The 23858-nt window shown below is 39.0% G+C and overlaps 1 long non-coding RNA gene across 1 annotated transcript in view; it reads left to right on the forward strand.

The window, feature by feature from the left end:
* LOC108405176 (uncharacterized) overlaps positions 1-23858 on the forward strand; it is a 44363-nt gene that overhangs the window by 13459 nt on the left and 7046 nt on the right. The window contains exon 2 of the long non-coding RNA XR_001855107.3: positions 7409-7522. This is a non-coding gene — a long non-coding RNA (uncharacterized lncRNA). The remainder of the gene's footprint in view (positions 1-7408; positions 7523-23858) is intronic.

The raw sequence follows: 23858 nt of genomic DNA on the forward strand, positions 1-23858 counted from the left end.
TATTAATTTTGTATCCTGCAACTTTGCTGAATTCCAATATTAGATCTAATAGATTTGGAGTGGATTCTTTGTGGATTTTCATGTCATCTGCAAACAGGGACAATTTAACTTCTTCCTTTCCCTTCTGGATGCCTTGTATTTGTTTGTTTTTTTCTGATTGTCATGGCTAGGACCTCTAGTACTATGTTGAATAGAAGGGGAGTGTGGGCATCCTTGTCTTGTTCCCAATCATAAAGGAAAGCTTTCAGCTTCTCATTGTTAAGTATTATGTTTGCTGTGGGTTTGTCATTAGGTTGAGGTACTTGTACTCTATACCCCTTTTGTTGAGAGTTTTTACCATGAATGGATGTTGAATTTTGTCAAATGCTTTTTCAGCATCTATGGAGATGATCATGTGGTTTTTGTCCTTCTTTTTGTTGATGTGGTGGATGATGTTGATGGATTTCCGATTGCTGTACCACCCTTGCATCCCTGGGATGAATCCTACTTGATCATGATGGATGATCTCTGTGATGTATTTTTTAATTTGGTTTGCTAATATTTTGTTGAGTATTTTTATGTCTACGTTCATTAGGTTTATTGGTCTGTAATTTTCTTTTTTGGTGGAGTCTTTGCCTGGTTTTGGTGTTAGAATGATGCTGGCCTCATACAAAGAGTTTGGAAGTATTCCCTCTTCTTCTACTCTTGGGAAAACTTTAAGGAGGATGGGTATTAGGTCTTCACTAAATGTTTGCTAAAATTCAATGGTGAAGCCATCTGGTCCAGGAGTTTTGTTCTTAGGTAGTTTTTTGATTACCAGTTCAATTTCATTGCTGGTAATTGGTCTGTTCAGATTTTCTGTTTCTTTCTGCATCAGCCTTGGAAAGTTGTATTTTTCTAGAAAGTTGTCCATTTCTTCTAGGTTATCCAGTTTGTTAGCATGTAATTTTTCATAGTATTCTCTAATAATTCTTTGTATTTCTGTGGTGTCTGTAGTGATTTTTTCCCTTCTCATTTCTGATTCTGTTTATGTAAGTAGGCCCTCTTTTTTTCTTGATAAGTCTGCCTATGGGTTTATCTATTTTGTTTATTTTCTCAAAGAACCACCTCTTGCTTTCATTGATTCTTTCTATTGTTTTATTCTTCTCAATTTTATTTATTTCTGCTCTCAACTTTATTATGTCCCTCCTTCTACTGACTTTGGGCCTCATTTCTTCTTCTTTTTCTAGTTTCGTTAAGTGTGAGTTTAGACTGTTCATATGGGATTGTTTTCTTTCCTGAGGTAGGCCTGTATTGCAATATACTTTCCTCTTAGCATGGCCTTCGCTGTGTCCCACAGATTTTGTGATGTTGAATTATTGTTGTCATTTGTCTCCATATATTGCTTGATCTCTGTTTTTATTTGGTCATTGATCCATTGTTTATTTAGGAGCATGTTGTTAAGCATCCATGTGTTTTTGGGTTTTTTTCATTTTCTTTGCATAATTTATTTCTAGTTTCATACTTTTGTGGTCTGAGAAACTGGTTGGTACAATTTCAATCTTTTTGAATTTACTGAGGCTCTTTTTCTGGCCTAGTATATGATCTATTCTTGAAAATGTTCCATGTGCACTTGAGAAGAATGTATATCCTGCTGCTTTTGGGTGTGGAGTTCTGTAGATGTCCATTAGGTCCATCTGTTCTAATGTGTTGTTCAGTGCCTCTGTCTTCTTACTTATTTTCTGTCTGGTTGATCTGTCCTTTGGAATGAGTGGGTGTTGAAGTCTCCTAGAATGAATGTGTTGCATTCTATTTCTGCTTTTAATTCTGTTAGTATTTATTTCACATATGTAGGTGCTCCTGTGTTGGGTGTATAGATATTTACAATGGTTATATCTTATTGTTGGACTGACCCCTTTATCATTATATAATGTCCTTCTTTGTTTCTTGTTGCTTTCTTTGTTTTGAAGTCTATTTTGTCTCATACAAGTACTGCAACTCCTGCTTGTTTCTCCCTATTAGTTGCATGAAATATCTTTTTCCATCCCTTCACTTTTAGTCTGTGTATGTCTTTGGGTTTAAAGTGAGTCTCTTATAGGCAGCATGTAGATGGGTCTTGTTTTTTTAATCCATTCAGTGACTCTATGTCTTCTGATTGGTGCATTCAGACCATTTACGTTTAGGGTGATTGTCGGTAGGTATGTACTTATTGCCATTGCAGGCTTTAGTTTTGTGGTTACCAAAGGTTCATGGTTAACTTCCTTACTATCTAAGAGTCTAATTTAACTCACTTATTATGTTATTACAAACACAATCTAAAGGTTCTTTTTTTCTCCTCTTTTTTCTTCCTCCTCCATTTTTTATATATTAGGTATCATATTCTGTACTCTTTGTCTATCCCTTGATTGACTTTGGGGATAGTTGATTTAATTTTGTATTTGCTTAGTAATGAACTGTTCTACTTTCTTTACTATGGTTTTATTGCCTCTGGTGACAGCTATTAAACCTTAGTAACAGTTCCATCTATAGCAGTCCCTCCAAAATACACTGTAGAGATGGTTTGTGGAGCTAAATTCTCTCAGCTTTAGCTTATCTGGAAATTGTTTAATCCTGCCTTCAAATTTAAACGATAATCTTGCCAGATAAAGTAATCTTGGTTCGAGGCCCTTCTGCTTCATTGTATTAAATACATCATGTTACTCTCTTTTGGCCTGTAAGGTTTCTGCTGAGAAGTCTGATGATAGCCTGATGTGCTTTACTTTCTATGTGATCTTATTTCTCTCTCTTGCTTTTAATAGTCTGACTTTATCCTTGGTTATTTGCCATTTTAATCACTATATGCCTTGGTGTCATCTTCCTTGGGTCCCTTGTGTTGTGAGATCTGTGCACCTCCATGGCCTGAGAGACTATCTCCTTCCCCAGATTGGGGAAGTTTTCAGCAATTACCTCCTCAAAGACACTTTCTACCCTTTTTTTTTCTCTCTTCTTCTTCTGGTGCCCCTATAATGCGAATATTGTTGTGTTTGGATTGGTCACACAGTTCTCTCAATATTCTTTCATTCTTAGAGATCCTTTTTGCTCTCTGTGCCTCAGCTTCTTGTATTCATCTTCTCTAATTTCTATTTCATTTATCGTCTCCTCCACTGTATCTGATCTGCTTTTAAAACTTTCCATTGGTGCCTGCGGGGCTAGAAAGAGCTGCTTCCTGCTTCCCAGCTGTTCTGCCTGTCTCCACTGCCAGAACCAGTGGGCGGAGCCCACAGGTATAAGCCTTTATACTTTGCATTTGTAGTTGCTGTAGACAGGTCTTCCCTCTGGCTGGCCTAATGCCAGGGTAGGGTTTGCCGGTTTGTGAGCCAGGTGGGGCTGGCCGGGAGAAAGGCGCAGTAGGCTGCATATCACGGAGGGGGTCTTTGGAGCTGTGCAGTCAGCCAGGGAGCTGGAGCACCTGAAGATCATGAATGTTCCCAACCTGCTGGGCAGAGTGCCCCTGGGCAATTTTGTCTACCAGTCTTTTCTCCTGAGCAGTAAGCTCCGTGCAAGCCTTGCCCCTTTAGCAGCCCTCTTGCTGTTAGGAGGTCTCTTAGACTACCTGCCTTTCTTTTGTCCCAGAGCAGCAGGATATAGATCCCTGCTTTCCACAAGTGGCTGGAATCTTAGTCTCTCCAGGAATTCTGCTTGTCTTACCTTTCCAACCCCCTAATCATGAGAGTACCATGCAAGGACCATGAAATGCATGTTTGTGCTCCCAGAGCAGTTCTCCAGAGTTAGGTATTCAGCAGTCCCAGGCCTCCAGTCCCTCCCCACTCCATTTCTCTTCCTCCCACCATTGAGCTAGGGTGGGGGAAAGACTTGGGTCCTGCAGAGCCATGACTTTGGTATATTACCCTATTCCATGAGGTTTATTCTTTTCTCCAGGTTTATGCAGTTTGGAGCAGTCCTCTTTCCTGTTGCTCTTTCAGGATTAGTTGTATTAATTATATTTTCATATTATATGCAGTTTTAGGAGGAAGCCTCTGTCTCACCTCTTACGCCCCATCTTTAATCCTCCTCTTGTCATGTGTTACTCTTGACATTTGTATTTCTCAAGGTAAATAGCTGAGTCAGCATTTTGTTGGGGCTACTATTTTGGTTTCATGAGCTTGATGAGTATGCGGATGAATCTCAGAGTGGGGGCCATGACCAATGTCCAGACAAATCACATTCCTGGGTCTGCCATGTGAAGCCTAGGCCTTGTTTGATGACACTGTTGCCCAGTCCTTCTCAACTCTGACAAAAATTTAACCCCTTGCCTGGGTTGTGACATCATTTTCCTAACAGATTTCCCATTTTCCTGCCTCTCATTTCTTTCCCCTCTATTCCATCCTGTACCTAAATGCAAATGCTTCTTTCTCCACATTTGCATTTTATCATGTTGCCTACTCAAGAAACTATGTAACTACCTATTGCTCACCAAAAGAATTTGAACAGGCATGTAAAAGATCCCCACCAAAGGATGTTTTATCTCATCTCATCTGTCAAACTACCAGAAATGTTACAGTCAGAGTTTCATTCCTTTTAATTTAAAGCCCAGAATTTTGGAATTCTCTTTTAACCTCCACTCATTTTTATGAGAAGTCACACATCATTCTTACTTTTGTTCCTTTGTACATAAATGTGCTTTTTTCCTCTGGCTACTTTTTAATTTTTCTCCTTATTTCTTGTTTCAGTATTTAGCCTAAGATGTGCCTATGTTTGGCTTCCTTTGTATTTATACTGCTTAGGGATCACTGAGCTTCCTGAATATGTGGATTGTTGATTTTTATTAAATGTAGAAAAGTTTGGTCAGTATTTCTTCAAATAATTCTCATGCACCATTGTCTCTCTCCTCTCCATCTGAGACTCATTTATGCTAGACTGACACCATCCTACAGGTCACTGTAATGCAGTTAACTCTTTTTTCAAATTTTGTCTACTCTATTTTTTAGTTTAGGTGATTTTATTGTCCTATCCTCAACTTCACTGACTCTTCTGTTGGATGCAATCTACTGCCAAAGCCAGTTAGCGAATTAAAAAAATTTTTGATACGGTTTTTTTTAAGTTCTATAATTTTTAGTTGGCTCTTTTTTTGGTTTAAGAATCTCTACTGAAACTCCCTATTTTTCCACCATTTATCCATTTTTTTCCTGTAAATTCTTTAATGTATTTATCATAGTAATTTAAAAATCCATGTCTGCTTATTACAACTTCTGGATCATCTGTGGGTCTGTTTATATAGACTGATTTTTTTTCCACATATTCCTAGTTAGTTTTTTTCCTCACATATCTAGTAATTTTTGATTATATACTGTGTGATATATTATACAGATTCTTGATTTGCTTATCTTCCTCTGAAGATTGTTGAGTTTTGCTTTGATTGGCAATTAAATTACTGGTGGATCACCTTGATCTTTTGTGCTTCATTAAGGAATGTCTTAGTTTTGCCTTTTATCGTTGGATAAGTCCTTAACCCTGGCATATGGCATTTATTACAAAGATATAGCCCTGATATGGCATTTATTACAAAGATATAGCCCTGATGGAATTACAGTGTAAAGTCTGAGGTGTTTTTCCAAGCTCTTCTAAGCAGAGAAACTCTGAACTCTTCTCTGCAGTGGGCTAGTTAGCTAGTGTGATTCCCCTGTTTCATGGGCCAAATTTCCTCCAGTTTCTTTTTGCTTTTGGTCACTGTCCAGTGCCTCCAAATAGTCATTTCATGTGTCGTTCAGAGTTTATAGTTGTTATATGGTTAGTACCATATGAGCTACGCCATCATAACTAGAAGTCCTGAGCCTCCTCTTTGCCATTGTAAACTATCCCTACACAGGTTAATGCATGAAGCTCTTATTGCCCATTTTTTAAGAGTTTTTAAGACAGAGGTTGGGGTTCTCTTTGATTGATTGAACATGGCCACTTATCCCCAGTGACCAGCTACTCCCTGCCTGTCTCATCTGCTCACCTGTAGTAACTATTTTGGCACAACATGAGCTTGTGGGGATAATGCTTTAAAAGTGATGTGACTGGCTTTATATTATTATAGTGACTGATCAACAACCATGAGGTTGACTGGGTGAGCATCACAAATATACAGTATGCTCATGGAACTCTTTGGGAGGCCAGAGAGTGTAACCGTTTGGAACAAATGCTTTGGTGTTACACACCCTAAGTTTGATTTTAGGCAATTTCCTTACACCCATGAGTCTCCATTCTGTCATTGTAAAATGGGGATATTATCTTACAGAGTCATTGTGAGAATTATATAAACTGATATATATATATATATAGAAATATCTTAGCCTAGTACCTGGTAAGTGTTCATTAAATAATTATTAAAACCTTGAAGAGTCAAGAAAATATCTTTGCTATCACTACACTGTTAGAGAGGGTGAAAGCAGCAAATTCAGGACAAATTTTCCCTAGATCACTATTTCTCAGAACATAATCAGCAGCCCCCCTGCAACAGGATGATCTGAGATTGCTTATTAATAAGGCAGACTTCCTGGCTCCCATCTCAGAACTAGCAAACTGAAATTGGCAGGGGTGGGGTCTATGACTATGAATTCCTAATTAGCTCCCTAAATAATTCTTACACTCACTAAACTTTGAAAACTACTGGATAATTCAGAGGCAAAGAGAAGTTTCTTGGGGGTAGAGAGACTTCAGGACTTTGAACTCCCACCTTACCATCCAAAAGTCTATATTTTATTGCCTTTCTGGCATTGATGTCTATAAACTTATTATTTTAGACAGACACTGAAAGTTTTTAGTCATCCTTAAGTGTCTGGCTGGAGGGCAATCAGAAGAGTGATTAAATCTAAAAAGGTTATAATTCATCCTTCATATTCATGGTTAAAGGCATTCTGCTGCATAGCTTTTCACCTGTGAAGTACTCCAGAGCTTTAAATCATCTTTTACTAAGTAGAAACCCCAGCTTTTTAGAAGAATAGATATAGTTTTTAATCCTTCCTTTCTCTTTAAACAAACATGTTAAAACAATTAAATTTGGGATTGCAGTTTTCATTTCCTTTTTATTGTGGAATCATGACAGGTTTTATAACCTACTTAATATTGCATCTTACAGCATATGGTAATTACAAGGATCATAGATATAGTTGAGCATGGTTTCTAAAATGTGTGTTTTTTTTAAATTAAAACTCAAATCTCAAAAACTGAGTATTTTGAAAGTAAAACTCAAAAAACCTATCTTCAGTAAACATTAGGCTAAGACAGTGTCACCAAAAGCAGAGGGAGAAGAGGTAAGGATAGGGACTCACCAGGGTGAGTCTTAGGTATCCAGTACATTGCCTGTCACTTAATCAGTACTCACTAGAAACTTACTGCATGCATGAATGAATGAATAAATGCACACTATGCACTTTCTATTTGGGACTGATGGAGTCCTGGAGGTGAATGGGTATGTTCTGTCTTACAGAAATCCTCTCCTCATAGCTTCTCCACTTTCAACCTGATGTACTGGGATGGAAAAACTTGTACAAGTGCCAATTGCAGAAGCTGCTGAATGTCTGTCAGGCTGGGACAGAGTCAGGTATGATCATTCTACAGGCAACCTGCCTGTGTCTCCCTCTGTGGGCATGCTTCTTTCTATTGTACCCTTTATCCCACAGTCCACTTTCCAGAATTTTCCACAATATTCTTAGCTTACTCATCTATATTGCCTCCCAGGGTGCACTAAACTCAGGATCCTCCCCTATTGCCCTCCAAAGGGACCCTTCTGAAAATTTTACCAGACAAATGAGGAACAGAAAACTATAACCATGAAACAAACCCCTTTGATCTAGAAAAAATAAATCCAACATCCAGCAAAAATTGACAGACAATGACTCATGAACAGCAGTGGTGGTGCTATGGATTTGCTTGCTGGCTGTTTCACTTGCTGAGGGAATTGTTTTAATTTTGCAGACCTGGAGAAACATACTCTATCAATGTTTTTCCCATTGCGTGTGGCTTGATGGTTCTCCTGACTTACTGCAATCATATGCGTGAAACTCTGGGAGTTTCAGCTATTTTGTGACACAGAGCCTAATTTTTTTCATTCTAAAAGCTTACCCTCTATTGAAAGAATTTTAGGGTATTGTCCTCATATAGTATCGATATTTATAATAAGCTATGTTTTGTTCACAAAAAGATTTGTTATAAGTGTAAGGGGCATCCCATCCATGTTTAATGTGCTTACTGCTTTTAAAGATCAATTTATGTTTGATTTAAAAAAAACAGCAAATCTACAGTTCTGTATAAGGCAAGTATTCACACTATAAAAATGCATAGAGGAAGAGGAAACAAAGTGGCAATTAACGCAGCACATGAACAAGCTGAAAGCTGATCTTAGATGAATGGTTTGTGCTGGTGGGCCAGGGATGAGAGTACAGAACAGCTTGATGGTGATTGTTAAGGATTACTAGATTGCAGTGGACACTAATAACAAGGTTCTTCTCATATCCCCTCACTCACAGTACCTGTAGTGTGTTGAATATTGGGTCCTAAAATATATGTCCATGTCCTAACCCCCAGAATTTGTGAATGTGAACTTGTTTGGGAAGTGAGTTTTTGCAGATGTAATTAAGTGAAGGATCATGGAACTGAAGGTGATGTGAAGACAGAAGAAGAAACTAGAGTGATGTAACCATAAGCCAAGGAACACCAAAGAATACCTAGAGCCACCAGAAGCTGAAAGAGGCAAGGAAGAAATCTCCTCAGAACCTTCAGAGGGAGTGTGGCCCTAATGACACCTTGATTTTAGACTTCTGGCCTCCAGAATTGCAAAAGAATCCATTCCTGTTGTGTTTAAGTCATGTAGTCTGTGGTAATTTGTTATGGCAGTTCTAAACCAATACACCATGTCAGTGCACACTGGCCAGCTGGACTGCCAACTGCTAGAATATACATTTCTTTACAGAAGGCTTCCTCTGGCTGCTAAGTTGTACTCTGCCCACTTGTTGAGCAGGCTAAGCTAGTTGTGGCTACCTTAGAAGCTCTCAAGTAAAGACTGATGGGGGTGTATAAAGCCACCAGCCCCCTCACTCCTTGGGTGGGGTGACTCTGTGGCCAGCATCCTGTGCTGGCTCCTAGAATTTAGTTCCAGCTCTGCACAGTGCAAACTAGTGTATGAATTCTGTACTGACTTCCCTCCTTTCCCCAGTTTCAATTGTCCACTCCTAGTTTTTGCTGGAATTGTCTCCCAAATAAATTACTTCTACTTGAATGCTTGTCTCAGGGTCTGCTTCAGATGGGGATTCCAAAGTAAGACAAATATAAAGGAAATGACATTGTTTTAGTAGTTGTGAGAAGGTATTATCTCAGTGAGGTGATGTGTTGGGCATTTTCCTGGGCTGTTCCATGAAAGTTGTCTGATTCTAAGTATGTAGGTGTCCATAACAACCTTATGAAAAGGATTTGAAGTAGCACTTGAATTGTGATATTTAATATATCATTTCATATTCTTTTATTCTGTCCACTACAAAAAAACATTATGATGCCTTGACACATAATTGGTGCTCAACACCTACATATATGATAAATGAATGATTTACTTAATATATGCATATTTAGATACAATATTTCAGAAAGTTACCCATATATATATTATAAAAGTTATTTTAGGGACTATTTTGGAAAGGAATAAAACTTTTGTGTTTCCTTTCAAGTGAACACCTTTGACAGATACTGTTTTCTAGACATTTTCTAGACATTCAATGAAACATTTACTTTTAATTAGTATCCTCAAGTTCTTTATCATGTTTCAACTTTGAATTGTTCATCAGTCTATGTTTTAAGCAGATACATGATTAATAAGCTATATCTCTGCCCTCAAAGTAGAGGTCAGTGCCAATAAATGGCAAGTGGCCATTTTTATTTTATGCAAATTTGTTTTCCTCTTTGTTCACAATTAGATGCTCTTTTTTAGAGTGTTCAAAATTCCTTTCTTATCCTCATTGTCCAAGTCCAATTAGTTACTCCTTCTTCCATATACTGTTTTTGTGTGTGTGTAAAATTTGAAAAAAAACTATGATTGAATGATAAACAAAATATCAAAATTAATTTTCCAGGTATTATACTTCAACTTTCCCATTCTTTGTTTTAATTTAGTATGCCCTCTCCTTTTTTGGTTCCTGGACTCTTCCTTTGCTTTCATTTAAACAAGCAAACCAAAAATTCCCAATGGAGAAAAAGGGGTTTCCACATAATAATTTTCACCAAATGCAATGCTATCCTCATATTCAAAAATGCTTGCTTGATGCTGTCTTAAATGGTTAACATGTATCTCTGAATATTGGTAAAGAGTTTTTGAAGCCACTGACTTCACTGCTCTTTTTATCTCTTCTCAAAGCCCTGAGAAAATGACCCAAAGTTCAAGTAAACAAGTTGTAAACAATGGGTAATAGCAATATAGAATTTTTAAAAGAAAACCATTTTAGTGTAGACATGCCTGGTGTAGCCAAAGTGTTTTCATTTCACAAGTATGTAGAAATAGCTGCACATAGTCGTCTCTGTAGAAAATATATTTGACCTTTTAGAAAATACTGCCCACACCAGTGACTTTTTTTCCCTTATGAAAATAGAGGAAATTATGGCAAATTTCAAGTTAGCTGAAAAAGAGGACAACTAAGCTGTGGAAAAGTCTGCTGAAGGCATACAAACAAGAAATGAATATTTCCTTCATTGCAAAAGCAGCAGCCTCCCTGAAAATTATTACTTGTTTCTTAACAAAACACTTTTAGGCCCATGCCTTCCATCAAGAAATCTTTATTGGAAGTTTCTTAGATCTTCAGAATACAGTATATAATCCTTCCTGCTTCCATTTATTAAATTATTATCAAAAACACCATTCACTGGGAAAAAATAAACAAATTTTATATTAATATAACTAGATAGTATATTAACTTTAATCTTTAATAAAAATTTACAGAGCAGAACAAAAATGTGATAATGTTTCAATAACCCATTCTTATTGTCTGTGTTCACAGTGAACTGAATGCTGAATGCTTATCCCTGTTTTTCCCTAGCAGGAAACAAGGTATTTTTGTATCAAAATGAGGCCATTTGCTGACATGTGGATTTGCATGCAATTTTAAATACTGCTGAAAAGTGAACAGTCTGGGGACAAATACTGTATAAGAAACTAAATGGATATATTTTGCGTTGAAGTACAACATCCAGGAATTAAGGGACTTGTTGGTCCAAGGATGAAACCTGTTAAGGTTCCATTATTGTGTCAGTCTTTAAGGGGGGGAAAAACCCATTATCTAGATTTTATCATAAATACTGATGCAAGGAAGTTTTCTGTTGCGGTTATGAACTGAATTTAAAGGAGCAGCACGTGCTTTATTAATAACTTTCAGATTTTATATTACTTGATGCATCAATCTGTCCAGACATCACACAAATAAGAAGGGAAGCCTCAGTGTTTCTTTGCTACAGAAGCAACTATTTCACATGAAGTTTTTTTCATTTCTAGACTAATCTACAGTCAGTATGCTTTCCCCAAGGGCTTACTGTGATTTTTAATGGGATTTGGATGGCTTCTTTTTACATTTGTGATGCAATTTCAGGTGTAAGGACATAACACTTCTTCCCAATTATCTTTTGGAATGGTGAGGATGTACAGTCAATGATAATTTAATAATTCATAGACCACTCTGCAATGCATTGTATGGTATTCTTGCACAGATCTGCTTAATCCTGTTGCTTACTGCGGTAGGATCCTGACAGCTGTTTGCATTTTCTGAGTGGGCCTTGGGCACTGTTGGTGTGTGTGTAAAGGGTAGTAACCAACTAGACAGGCTGTGTGACACAGTGGTAAGAGAAAGCCAGTTCAGAAAGCTCTGGGGCCTCAGCAAAGTGGATTCTCAGGCTTTGACCGTGGGTTTGGGATATAAAGTCGCATTTAGCCATCTAGCCCAGCATTCGAGAATATTGGAAATATTTACTGTTCTTCACTCTGGGTCAGCTCAGTAGGAGCAGTGTGCTAACCAGACTTCTCTCCTAGTCAAACTAAACATGGGGCTGCTGGGCTCCACTCCATATTCACAGAACAAGGGGGAATCAGTGAGAAATCTCATAACAATATATCCTTGCACACAGTGGTCTGGTTTCAAAGTTTTTGCAAAGAAATTTAAAAAGATGGGCAGTCTCAGCTTCTTGCAGAAAAGGAGACCGAACCACCTTTCTTGGTGAGGTGGAGGCCTCAGGCAACCGAATGGACAGGTTGAGCTTTTACACGTGGCTGGATTGTTAGAGCTAGGTGCAAAGCAAGCTTCTTGTGAGCTCTCAAACCCAAATGCTGCATTTTGAATGAAATAGGGTATCAAGAGCCAGTGAACTGGGACTCACTGTCGCCCAGGTCTGAATGGGATGTTTTCAAGGATTCTCTCACTGTTTGTCACTCCTCAGAATGTTCATGAAGAAGGAAAACACTGAACAGAAGAGTCAGGCACTCTTGTACATGGAGTAGGCTTTAGGAGATTACAGTGCAAGCCATCCATCCTTGTCAGCCTGTAGAAAAGAGTGGTGGGGTGGAGACAGCCTTGTTGTTCTTTCACCAGCTTTGCTTCTCTTCTCTCTAAGCCTCACAAACATTACAGCAGAGTTAGAGATGCTGTTTCTACACTTAGAACGGCTGCTTGGAAAGTGTTGGTTGAAACTGAAAAAGCGAAACCCAGTGGAGGTTTTTTCTTAGGGCTTCTGTAGTCAAGCCACTCCGTTCATAAAGAGTAGTTTTAGAGGTTACATGAGACACCGTCATTCAAGACATTTCCAGACACAAACTAGATGAGAGCTTAACAATTCAAATACACATAAATCTTTCTCCCCCTACAGATTTAAACTTTATGATACAAAAGACATCTATATTGTGTTTGGTGAGAGATATTCCATCTACAGAACTAATGACTGATGGCAACTCTATAATGCCAAGAAACCTGGCCAATGTCTTCTGTGTTCCTTGAGGAGCTGGGCCCCCAGTGTAGGATTATAAAGAGCATAAATTGTATCAATTTGTTGGACTGTGCCCATAATCATTCTCCATGACAAGGCTCCAAATTATGTTTATCCCTAGGATTAGCTAAGGTGAATTCCTTTTACCTTATCAAAGCCTAGTTCCACTGTCAAGTATAATTTTCAAAAAGTTAAAAACATGATTCATATGCATATAGTATGAACACATGTTGAAAATTTATTAACTCATTAATGAGAGAATTGGTAACATGGTAAAATCTGGTTCAGAGAAAATACCATAACCTTTGGTATTTTCTTTAGAGATGGATAAAAATTATTTGCACTGTTACTGGAAAAGGTTTATGAGTTAACATGTAACTTCACAGAATCTGAGCTAGTAATTAACATGGTAATTAGTATAGCAAGTAACAAAGTCAAAGTTATCTTCCTGTAGGTAAGTAAACAAACAATCCTTGGTAAGTTTCTTGCGATATGACATTGATAGGACTTCATTTCCAAGGCTTAGATATTTTTTCTTAACACCTTGTGTTACATTAATAAGATGCACTGAGATTTCATTTACTCCTGCCTGCCTCACCACCCCTGCCCCAGTTTGATTTAAGGCCTAGTGGAAGTAGCCCTATGCCAAGGCATAAGATATGTTGAGAAGAACATGAACTGGATTTCAGCGTATTTCATCCTAGGGTGTCTGACTGCATTCACCTTCCTATCCAGAGCAATGCTGATGATCCATCCTTGTCTACTAACTTTAAACCAGACCTTTAGCTTCTACAAGAGTCTCTTCAAAACAGAACCTTTTTCAGATCCTGTTTTGAAGGAGAGATGCTTCAAAGGCAGTCCCTTTCTTAGAACCTGGGAAATGCAGCGGGCTGGCATTAGCCCTATGAGGCCTAGATGCCCACTCCCTGTCCCTATCCCAGACCTCTGTAACTGGCAAGCAGTCTCCAGACATTTTTTTATTTTTGCCTACGTCCTAAAATAAAAATAATTTCAATAAAACCATGTAGCTCCTAAGACATTTTAAAGTTAATGTGTAAATTTTTTTCTTAAACCTAAATAGCTGCAAAAGATATAGTTTGTGGTATATTATAAATGTTGACATTTAAAAATAAAACTTACATCACCCTTTTGAATGTGTCATAGTCTATTTGGACCACTGTAACAAAATACCATAGACTGAATAACACATAACCAAAAGAAATTTATTTCTCATGTTTTTGAGGCTGAGAAATCCAAGATCAAGTGCTGGCAGGTTTGATGTATGGTGAGAGCTCCCTTCTTGGTTCATAGATGACCATCTTTTTGGTGTGTTCTCACATGACAGAAGGATGGAAGGAGCTCTCTGGAATCTCCTTTTTAAGGGCACTAATCCTGTTCATGAGGGTTCTGCCTTATAACCTAATCATCTCTAAAAGGCCCCACCTCCTAAAAACATCACATTGGGAATTAGGTTTCAACATACGAATTTTGGGGGGAACACATTCAGTTTATAGCAAAATTATCCAAAGGAATCTAAATAAAGCAATTCTATACCAGTCATCACCCTTTTAAAAAAAATATGTGAAAAGCTTTTCTTTAACAGACAGAAACTTCTTATCCTTCCTTTATCTCATTGAACTCTGTTTCATTCTGCTTCCCTCCTGGGACTTTATTCTAATGTAATATATTTTTGTGTTTGAAAGAATTTTATGAATCACTGTATTATGCTCTCTACAATAAAATATATAAATATTAACATTGTTACTTTTATTTCCTATGATTACAAGCCTCTTAAGTGTTTAAAAGTGTGTTCTGGATTGAGTCATTGTTATAAAAATTAGTTGTTCCCAACTGATTAAAATAGCATATCACAAATTTTGACAACCATTAAGCATAGAAAGAAAAATTTTATGAAAATGCACTTCCTAATACAGCAAATGGGGATCTTTAAAAACATATTTCATGAATCCATGGGTAATTATTTTTCATGGCTAAAATGAAATAAGGATTAGCATGATTTTATTTGTATCTTTAAAAAATGATATCAACCATAAATAAGATGAAAGGAAGGGTTTTGTTATATCAGTTTTAGTCAATTTTATTCAGATGTTTAAGCTCCTTCCAAGTTATGCACCAAAAAATTACACAAAAATCTATTTTCAATAATAAACTTAATGATCTATCAGCTGACAACTCAATAATCTCATAAAAGCAGGAACCACCTAAATTATAAAACTTTTGTGATCTAGTCTTGAGAATTCTTCATTTTTTCAATGCTAACCCCAGTTATTTTGAATTGTACCTCTGGCATTTTGGAGATTTTCACACCCTAGTGCAGTACACCAGAGTAATATTCAGGAAGGAAAAGAGGTACTCCTTTCTTTTATAAGTGGGAGAGAGGAAACTGGAAGAGGTGGGAAAGTGGGGCACACAGACTCAGTCTCAGGCAGATTTAGCAAATGGAAGAAAGTACAGGACATTATATTTGATTTCATACAGACAACCAATACTTAATTGGTATAAGTTATGTCCCATAAACTAACTATAACATGCAATATTCAGGGCATACATATACTAACAAATGCCTTGTAATGATTTGCAAGGCTATATACATGATTTGGTCTCTGCTATCTCTCCGATCTCAATTCCTACTACTCCCCCTATCCTTAGTTCTGCTCTAAGCTTGTTTTACTAGTTTGTAAAACTGTAAGAAAATATGCACACTGATTCTCACCTCAGGGCTTTGCATTTTCAGTTCCTTCTGCCTGAAATGTTTTCCTCCAGAAATTTACATGTCTCCTTCATCTCATTCAGGTCTTTGCTCAAATGCCACTTCCCTAAGGAGACCTTTGTTGACCACTCCAGTTGTAAAAGCTCTTCTCCTCCCTGCATCTTGAAGGCTGTCTTGGCTCATCTAATTGTAAACAGATACTTGGATTTCTGCTAAAGATGCTAGAGAAAAATCCTCAAATGCTTGCATGCCTGAGCTTGCCAGTCCAAACAGCTCAGAGGCAAAGTGTCTCCCCCACTTACACCTTTCAAATTTCATGTGAAATATTTGGTTTTTGGAGCTTTAATCATACCCCAAATCCTAGCTTCAGGGGAGTCTGGGAAATGTAGTTTGTAGCTTTCCAGTTGCTGACTTCAGCAAGATACAAAAGAGGGAAAGTAGAATGGATGTCATATCCATCATGGTCATCAAAACTATGGGACATTACCAGTAATACCAGTATATGTGAAAAAGTTTGTAAAACAGTAAAAAAAAAAGTACTTTTTTTTTTAGTTTGGAATTTTTGAATTAAAGTATCATTAATATGCAGTCTTATGACAGTTTCAAATACACAACACAGTGGTTCAACATTCACCCATATTATCAAGTCCACATCCTCTCCATTGCAGTCACTGTCTATCAATGTAGTAAGATGTTTTAGAGTCAAAAAATACTATTACTGTTTTAAAATTTAATGTGCTGCCTATGTATATATAACCTGAAAGAATATATACCAGAGTTAATGGTATTTCTGAGTAGCAGCTGTAATATGTTGATGGAATCAGTTCTTGAATAAGGTGGAGATGGAGATGGGGTTCAAACATGTGATGAGATTAGGCTTGGGACAGGAGAAGGGCCATCCTCCTTCTCAAAGATTGGAGAGGAGAAAATAAGGACAAGTATTTGAAGACAAGTCATAGGTAAGAAAGGGAGCTATGAGATGCTTCTTCATTTTTGGCCTCCATTTTTGCTTTGAGATTGAGAGTGAAAGGAGGCACTACAGGGTTGAAGATGTTAGATTAATGGTGAAGGTTCCAGACTACAGATATGGGGAATGGTAGAGACAGCTGATTGAGCTCAGGCACAGTTGTTTCTAGTGGACAATGAGAGTCCAGCTGATATAAGAAGCTGACGTGTTGTTGAGGTCATTTTTCCAGCAGGACTAAACAGCCGCCAAGGCTGATTATGGTCTGATCTGTTAAAAGCTTCAGAATTCACTTATTTGCTAAGTTAGGTAAAGTTTCCTACCAAGAATCATTGAATTTGGCCACATCTAATATGGTGTGCATTCTAATAAACAAACATTTTTTCAAGTTATGGAAGCAGCTGTACTGTAACTGATAGTTTGGATTCTCAAATACAATTGTCTGGATACAAATCCAGGCTGCATCACTCAGCAGAGTTGTGTGATTTTTGTATGCCTTAACTTTCTCATCTGTATAGTGGAGGCAATAATAGTGTTTATTTCATAGAGTTGCTGTGAAATTTAAATGAAATAATGCAAAGTGTTTAAAACAATGTCTGGTACATTGTAAATCCTTAATATGTCATATTTGCCATTGCTATTATTATTATCTGTGTTAATAAAGAAAAGTGTGAAAAAAAGTATGACTTAATTTTATTACCTATTTCCATCTTCCCAGTAGACCTGATCTCAGGCCTGCAGGTTATACCAACATAGTTGAGAAGTGGGGCTCTTTAATTAATCAAATATTCTGATTAAGAGATCATGGCCATATATTGATTAGCAATTTCTAAAAGCAGAACTGTACAATAAAACATGCAGAACATGAATTTTTTTTGCATGTAATCTACTCTTTGATGGATGAGGAGGCCTTAAGCACCTGTTACAGACTGTGTTCCCTGGGAAAACAATTATGAGATGGAAATTAACACATAGGCATATTATAATGGAGTGTTCTTGGGATCACCACCATGGGGTTAGGCTATAATGCGGCCTCTATTGAAGGTTCAGCCCATCTCAGGTAGGAGCTCTGAGCCTTGCATGGCCCTTCAGAGTTGTCTTGAACTGGAGTGAGGCAGTCCAGCCTTTATATCTGTGTATTGACCAAACATGTGATGCAGGCTACCCCTGAAAAGAAGCATGATCCCAGGCAAGGGAGTTTACTTTAGCAGAGGCAATCCTCAAAAACAGTTAAGAGATGAGAGCCACCTACTTAACAGCAGTACCAACAGTGAAGGGAGTAGTCGCTCCCTCCTTCAAGGGGAATCTGGGTACCACATCAGAGTGTCCACCACCTGAACCTTTGAGCACCATTATTTGAATGTCAGTTACCCCAATATGGTAGATGTACAGTTTTGTTAAAAGAGAACCTTGACCAATCAAATAACAGGTGAAAGAGATTGCACAGTGCTTTGACTTTTCCATGGAAAAAGAATTCAGGTGGTCTATTTATTGCCTGTGAAGTGATGTCACCTTTCTGCTGTGGAGTTCAGAGAACACAAGTGTCTGTGTGTGTGTGTGTATCTTCCAATACAATCTGGAGGCACTGTTCCCTTTCTCTCTCTTCCTATAAACCACCTTTCTACTCTCCTAGTCTTGCTTTATCTCTCTCTTCTCTTCACTGTTCTTTAATACTACATTTCCTAGTAACAGAAGAGAATGTAAGCCAGAGCCACAGGGGAACTGACCTTCTTACGTTGTTTTTTACAGACACCAAGGATTAGCTGAAACAGGCACTTTTGAGTGGAAGGATTACCTGAAGGACATGGTAGGTTCCAGGGGAGGAAGGTCAGTGCTCTGGCAGAGATGACAGTTATAGCAGCTGGTATCATATGGCAACAGTGACCTGATGGCAGTGGGCTGAACACTTGCCACAGGGCCTCTGTTTGGGAATAGTGGAGGAGTGGCCATCTCGGTACCTGACCGTAGTATTTCACTGTGTCCACTGTCCACTGAGGCTATGGATTAAACCTGGGGCTGGCACTAGCTCAAGGCTCCCTTCACCTTTGTGTTAACTTGTTCTATCTGGGACTTAAAAGTTTTTCAAGCTATTGAAAAACATTTTTTCTTGCCAGGGCTACTTGTTAGTGAGGGCCTGAGGAGGAAGGCAAGACACTGTTATCACTCCTACCACTGTTCAGTCCTGACGGCAGTGTAGGTGATTACTCTTGGAAAGCATTTACAGTAAAGTAGAGCAAAGAAAACCATAGAGATGACCTCACCTGTAATGAATAGGAAATGGTGGCAGTAAATACTGGTGTTCAAATGAAGGGCTCTACCATTGTTTCCCCCTCTACCCAACTAGGGTTTTCTTATTTTCTTCTCTTGTATCCAGGTATTGAGAATTGGGAACCAGATGGTAAAATACATGGCCTTTTAATGGAGGGAAAAAAAATACTAGAGATAGTAGGGAGTAGGATGTGGTAATGAAGGATGCAAAGTCAGTCAGAAAACAAATATTTGTGGAATGCCTACTGGTGGCACACAGTGCACCAAGGACACACAAGAGGAGAGCAAGGGGGCTTCCAGGAGCAGAAGCTGTCTATGCCCTGTCCCTGGATCTTGATTTTGCTACTTCAGGGGACACAGGTCCCTGTGCATTGACCGAATATATGATGCACGCTACCCCTGAAAAGAAACATGATCCCACTTAAAATTGTCAGCATGTGTATTTTGTGGCCTGGGGTCTTTCTCTAGCTGTTACAGCTCCCTTGCCTGCATGTAGGGCATGCCAGAAGTGCTAGGAATTGTTAAAAAACAAAATTCAAGCAAACAAATTTGAAGATCTAACTGGTTTTAATAAGCAATTCACCAACTGGGCAGCATCCCATCTAGCAAGTGGAGGGAGGCTCTGGGTAGTTGTACAAAACAGAACGTTTTTATGGGAAAGAGGGCAGGGCAAGGCAGTTATTAGTAAAAGAAAAGAAGGGATTGTTTCAGGCCAGGACAGCTTTTTGGGAGGAAGGGAGAGCAGGTAATCATGCAGATTACCTCACTAGTGCTGATCAGGAAACTTCAGATTGACTGTTAAAAGGTCACTCTCCTGGAATAGACTGAAAGTGTAATCAAGTCTTGGTTTGCAGTCGTGGGGGGCCAGTGACTGCATTTTGGGCTTGCTGTTTCTTTTGGAGTGCTCCCTGGGAGAAGCGCTCAATCATGACTGACAGGAGTGGGTGTATAAATAGCCCACCTCCAGCTCCCTCTATACATGGTCCCGCTGGGTTAAGCTCAGTGTAGCTGCCTCAATAATGGACTTCTATTGGCTGCCTTGTTTTCCCCTGTCTCACTTGCCCACATCTCTGTGAGTGTTTGCATACATCATCTCCCCAATAAACTACTTGTACTGGATTCCTTATCTCAAGGCCTCTGGGAAACTGAAGCGAAGGCCCAGTCTGTTGGCAAAGGCCGACTTTCAGAGAAGTACAGTTTGCTTCAAGGTTCAATCTTTCTGCTTAATTTTCTGTATGACATTCACGGTTCTCGATGAAAAAGAAGAGAAATAGGTAGAGAAGTACTTGTTCTGCTATATAGCACAGGAAAGATGTTTCACTGCTTTACCGAGAAAGGAGGAATATTGTTACCAGCTGAGATGCTGTTTTTCCCAGGCTCATGTCTTGGAGGGGATGAAGAATGAAGCCAGCACATTCTGGAGCAACTAGCAAAGTTTTTAATGGGTAAAAAGGAAAGAGTAAAAGACTCCATTTAAAAGGGAGGGACCACAAGAGTAGATGCCACTGGAACTTCAGTGTCTAGGCTTCATAAGCCAAAAAGGAAGTTTATAGGACTGGCAGGGGCTTGTTGCTAGGAAGACCCCTTTGTTTTCAAATTGACTTCTCCAGATGTTCAGGATGTAGCTCCTTGTTTCTCACACTGATTTCTCTAGGTACCCAGGATGTAAGCCTTTGTTTCTCACCTGGATCATCTATATACCCAGGATGTGGCTCCTTGTTTACTGAGAAGCCTTGATCCTAGTCCCCTCCTGACTTCCCCTTACCGGGACCATAAATTCTAAGGCTGCCTACATCCCAGTAATTCCTGCCTCAATATAATTATGAACTGAGCCATGAGCATGATGCCTCTGTCATCTACTGAGAAGGTGCGAACGCTTCTGAGGTATACCACAGAATCTGACTAGGCGTGAGGGTCAGGGGCTCTGCTAGGCAAAGACAGGCAAAATGTGAGCCACATTTCCAAGACCTTGTGGAGGACTCGGTAACCTTAAACACACATTTGATGGCTTGACATTTAAAGCTCTTTGTTAGCCTTTAAAAGTAAAAGCAAAATGACCCAAAGTAATAGAGTGAGGAACTAAGAAAAAACGTTTTCCAGGCAGTTGCTGACCATTACAAAGTGGCTTCCTTGTGTTAATAGTGACAAGCCACCAGCCTCAAGTGGTTCATTACAAGGTAACAGCTGCAGTTCTGGGGGTGTGCAGGCATTCCCTCAAATCCCTAACCTTTCTTTCAAATAGTGATTTATCAGTATCAGTGGTTGTCTCTATTGAGTAGTCCAGCTTATCAGGAGCTGTACTGTTTATCTTTTGTGAGGAAATGTTGCTTAAGCAATGCAAAGGAAAGCCATTTTGTTTTGTGTACAGTGGCTCAAATCACTGCTCTCTCTATTATAACACCTGCTATTTATCTAGTGTGGAAACAGGGGTACTGCAGAGCAGAAATGAGGAGTGACCTGTAAACTCCTCTTTCCATGCCTGGCCTCCTTCCTGAACTCCTTTGGCACCGTAGACCTACTTGCCTCCTGAAACAGAGGAAGCAGGTACTAACAGTGTATGGGGTTAAGTGCGCTCAAAATCTTGCTCTCAGGGACATGGCTGCCAGTCAATTCAGCCACTGTGGGCTGGTGTTTCATTTCCTTCCCTCTCAGCTGGAGGGAAATGTTGTCCCAGGGTTCTACCAGGTAGGGAGGGGCTTCAAGGAAAAAGACTGGATTTGAGCTTCGAATCAAATGCTCACCAAGGTGCAGAAAAACGATTCTGTCCTCTGCACAGGAAGGATCTTCTCTGTAACCATGTCCCCTTTTATCCAAATATGCGGAATGTGCAGAAAAACCCATTTAGTACCTAACACCAATAGCACATTAGTGTAGCTTAGTCCATCTAGTCGCTTTGGAGAAGAATCTTTCTTCTTCTGAGTAACAGTAGCAAGTTGTTGTTTTCCTGTAGGGAGAAGATACCTTGACATGACAGAGTCTGTGTGCTGGGAACCCTGACAAACTGAGCCCACTGATTTCCCAGAGAATAACTTGATTTCCAAAATTGTTATTTAAAGAGCATATTGGTTTGTTTATTGTTGTTGTTGTTTAATGAGGATTCCACCTGCAGTATAGGGAGGGGTAAAGGAAAGGGGCCGAAAAAGGAAGGCTGCGGAGGGAACTTAGAGATGGCTGAGTATTGTTAAGAAGTCACATCAAACATTGGACGCAAATGCTGGTGTTGGAAAGGGGCCAGCCTGAGAAAAAGGGGCTGACTGTACTTCTTGCCAACTCCAGTGGACAGAGCTAGCAGAAGGGAAGCTGAAAAAGGGCAGTTGAGGCAGATAAAAGTGAATAGGAAGGAGATTATTAATTCAGAGTCTTTAGGAATGATTTGTGCTTTTACACTGCAGCTGTTATTTAAGTTAAGGGAACCAAAAGGGAAAGAAAGGATAGAACCACAAGTCTTCTGGAAGAGTTACCAATAAAGAAAACAGCCCTTTCTCTGTCACTTCATCATTAAGCTTTGTTTGTTCACTGCACAACTCTCCCTGGATCTTGTTCCTTTATGACTGCATCTGATGAATTAAGCGACACTGATGTGTTACTGAGTGCTGGACACTCATTGTGTTTCTCTGCACAAGCGGTATATTTGTATTTAAAACGGGCTCCAAACTTGAGGAAATAATTTGTCATGGGAGAGTGGTAAACTCAATTAGGTAAAAGCCAAGTTTTGTCCTCCCTACTCTTGACAAGATCCATTTGTTCTGAGCTCAAAAAATATGATCTCTCCAGCTTTCTGTTGAACTGTCTGTGTTGCTTAAATGTGTAGAGTAGAAAACATTAAATATTATTATTGTAAAGAGTAAAGAAATAACAGACACAGGCTACAAGGCTGAATGGCAGAGCTATGCGAATTTACCAACATTCTTATTCTAACCAGTGCCATGCTTAGGTGAATCTGTCTTCAGAAGCCCCAAGTTTTACAATTCTGTGAGGTCTGAATTTAACAGCAACAGAAGACTCGACCTGGAAGGGATTCAGTCAGAGTTGCCCTCTGGCCATAATTTTCCAGGACACAGTAAATTATCCTGGAGTCTGACAAGGTGACTGCTCAACTCATAATTTACCTCTGGAGTACTAGCTGATGTATAAAACCCACCAAATTTTAGTCTCCAATGAACAGATATATTTCAATGTGCTTTAAGATAGTGCAGCCCTTTCAACAGAACTTTCTATGATGTTGGAAATGTTCTATACCTGCACTCTCCAATACATAGTCACTATCCATATGTCATTGAGCACTTGAAATGTGGCTAATATGATAGGGGAAGTGAATTTTAAATTTTAGCTCATTTTTATTCATTTACATTTCAATAGCCACATGTGGCTAGTGGCTACTGTATTGTACACAGTGCAGAAGTAAACTGTGGACAATGATAACATGGAATAATTGGCAACATTTATCTCTAACATTAAAGAGAAGCCTGTTGCCCTGGAGTCACCCATTTAAGTAGCTATTTATCCTGGCAGTCATGTATGGCTGTGAGTTTGAGTGGCCACGATGCTACTCAATGTGTCTTTGAGGAACGTGTAAATTTGGTAATGAGGGTAGGGTCCCCTTGTCCTCTCTTTTGGCCTCCAGGTCAGACTAACATGGAGAGCTGCTTTCTCCTTCAGACAATAAGCAATGGCTTCCAAAGCTGGATCAGTTTTTTTCAGTAAGAGCAAGAAGCTGGAGTCTTTCCAAAGAATAAAAGCTTTCCTTGAAGACAAGACATTCTCTAGACACTGGTTGTGGAAACAAGTGGAAGCCTCTTAAGTAGAAATAATGGTGGTCCTTCCTTCCTTCAAAGCTCCCTAGGAATAACAGCATTAGTGGTTTGAATACATTAAAGGCTGGATCACTCTATGCCCACTTCAGGAGGATCGTATATATACATATTTTTAATTCCTTGCCCTTGGTCACCCAACAAAAGGGAATTGGGA

Source organism: Manis javanica, chromosome X (assembly GCF_040802235.1).
Source record: "Manis javanica isolate MJ-LG chromosome X, MJ_LKY, whole genome shotgun sequence".
Classification (NCBI taxonomy): domain Eukaryota; kingdom Metazoa; phylum Chordata; class Mammalia; order Pholidota; family Manidae; genus Manis; species Manis javanica.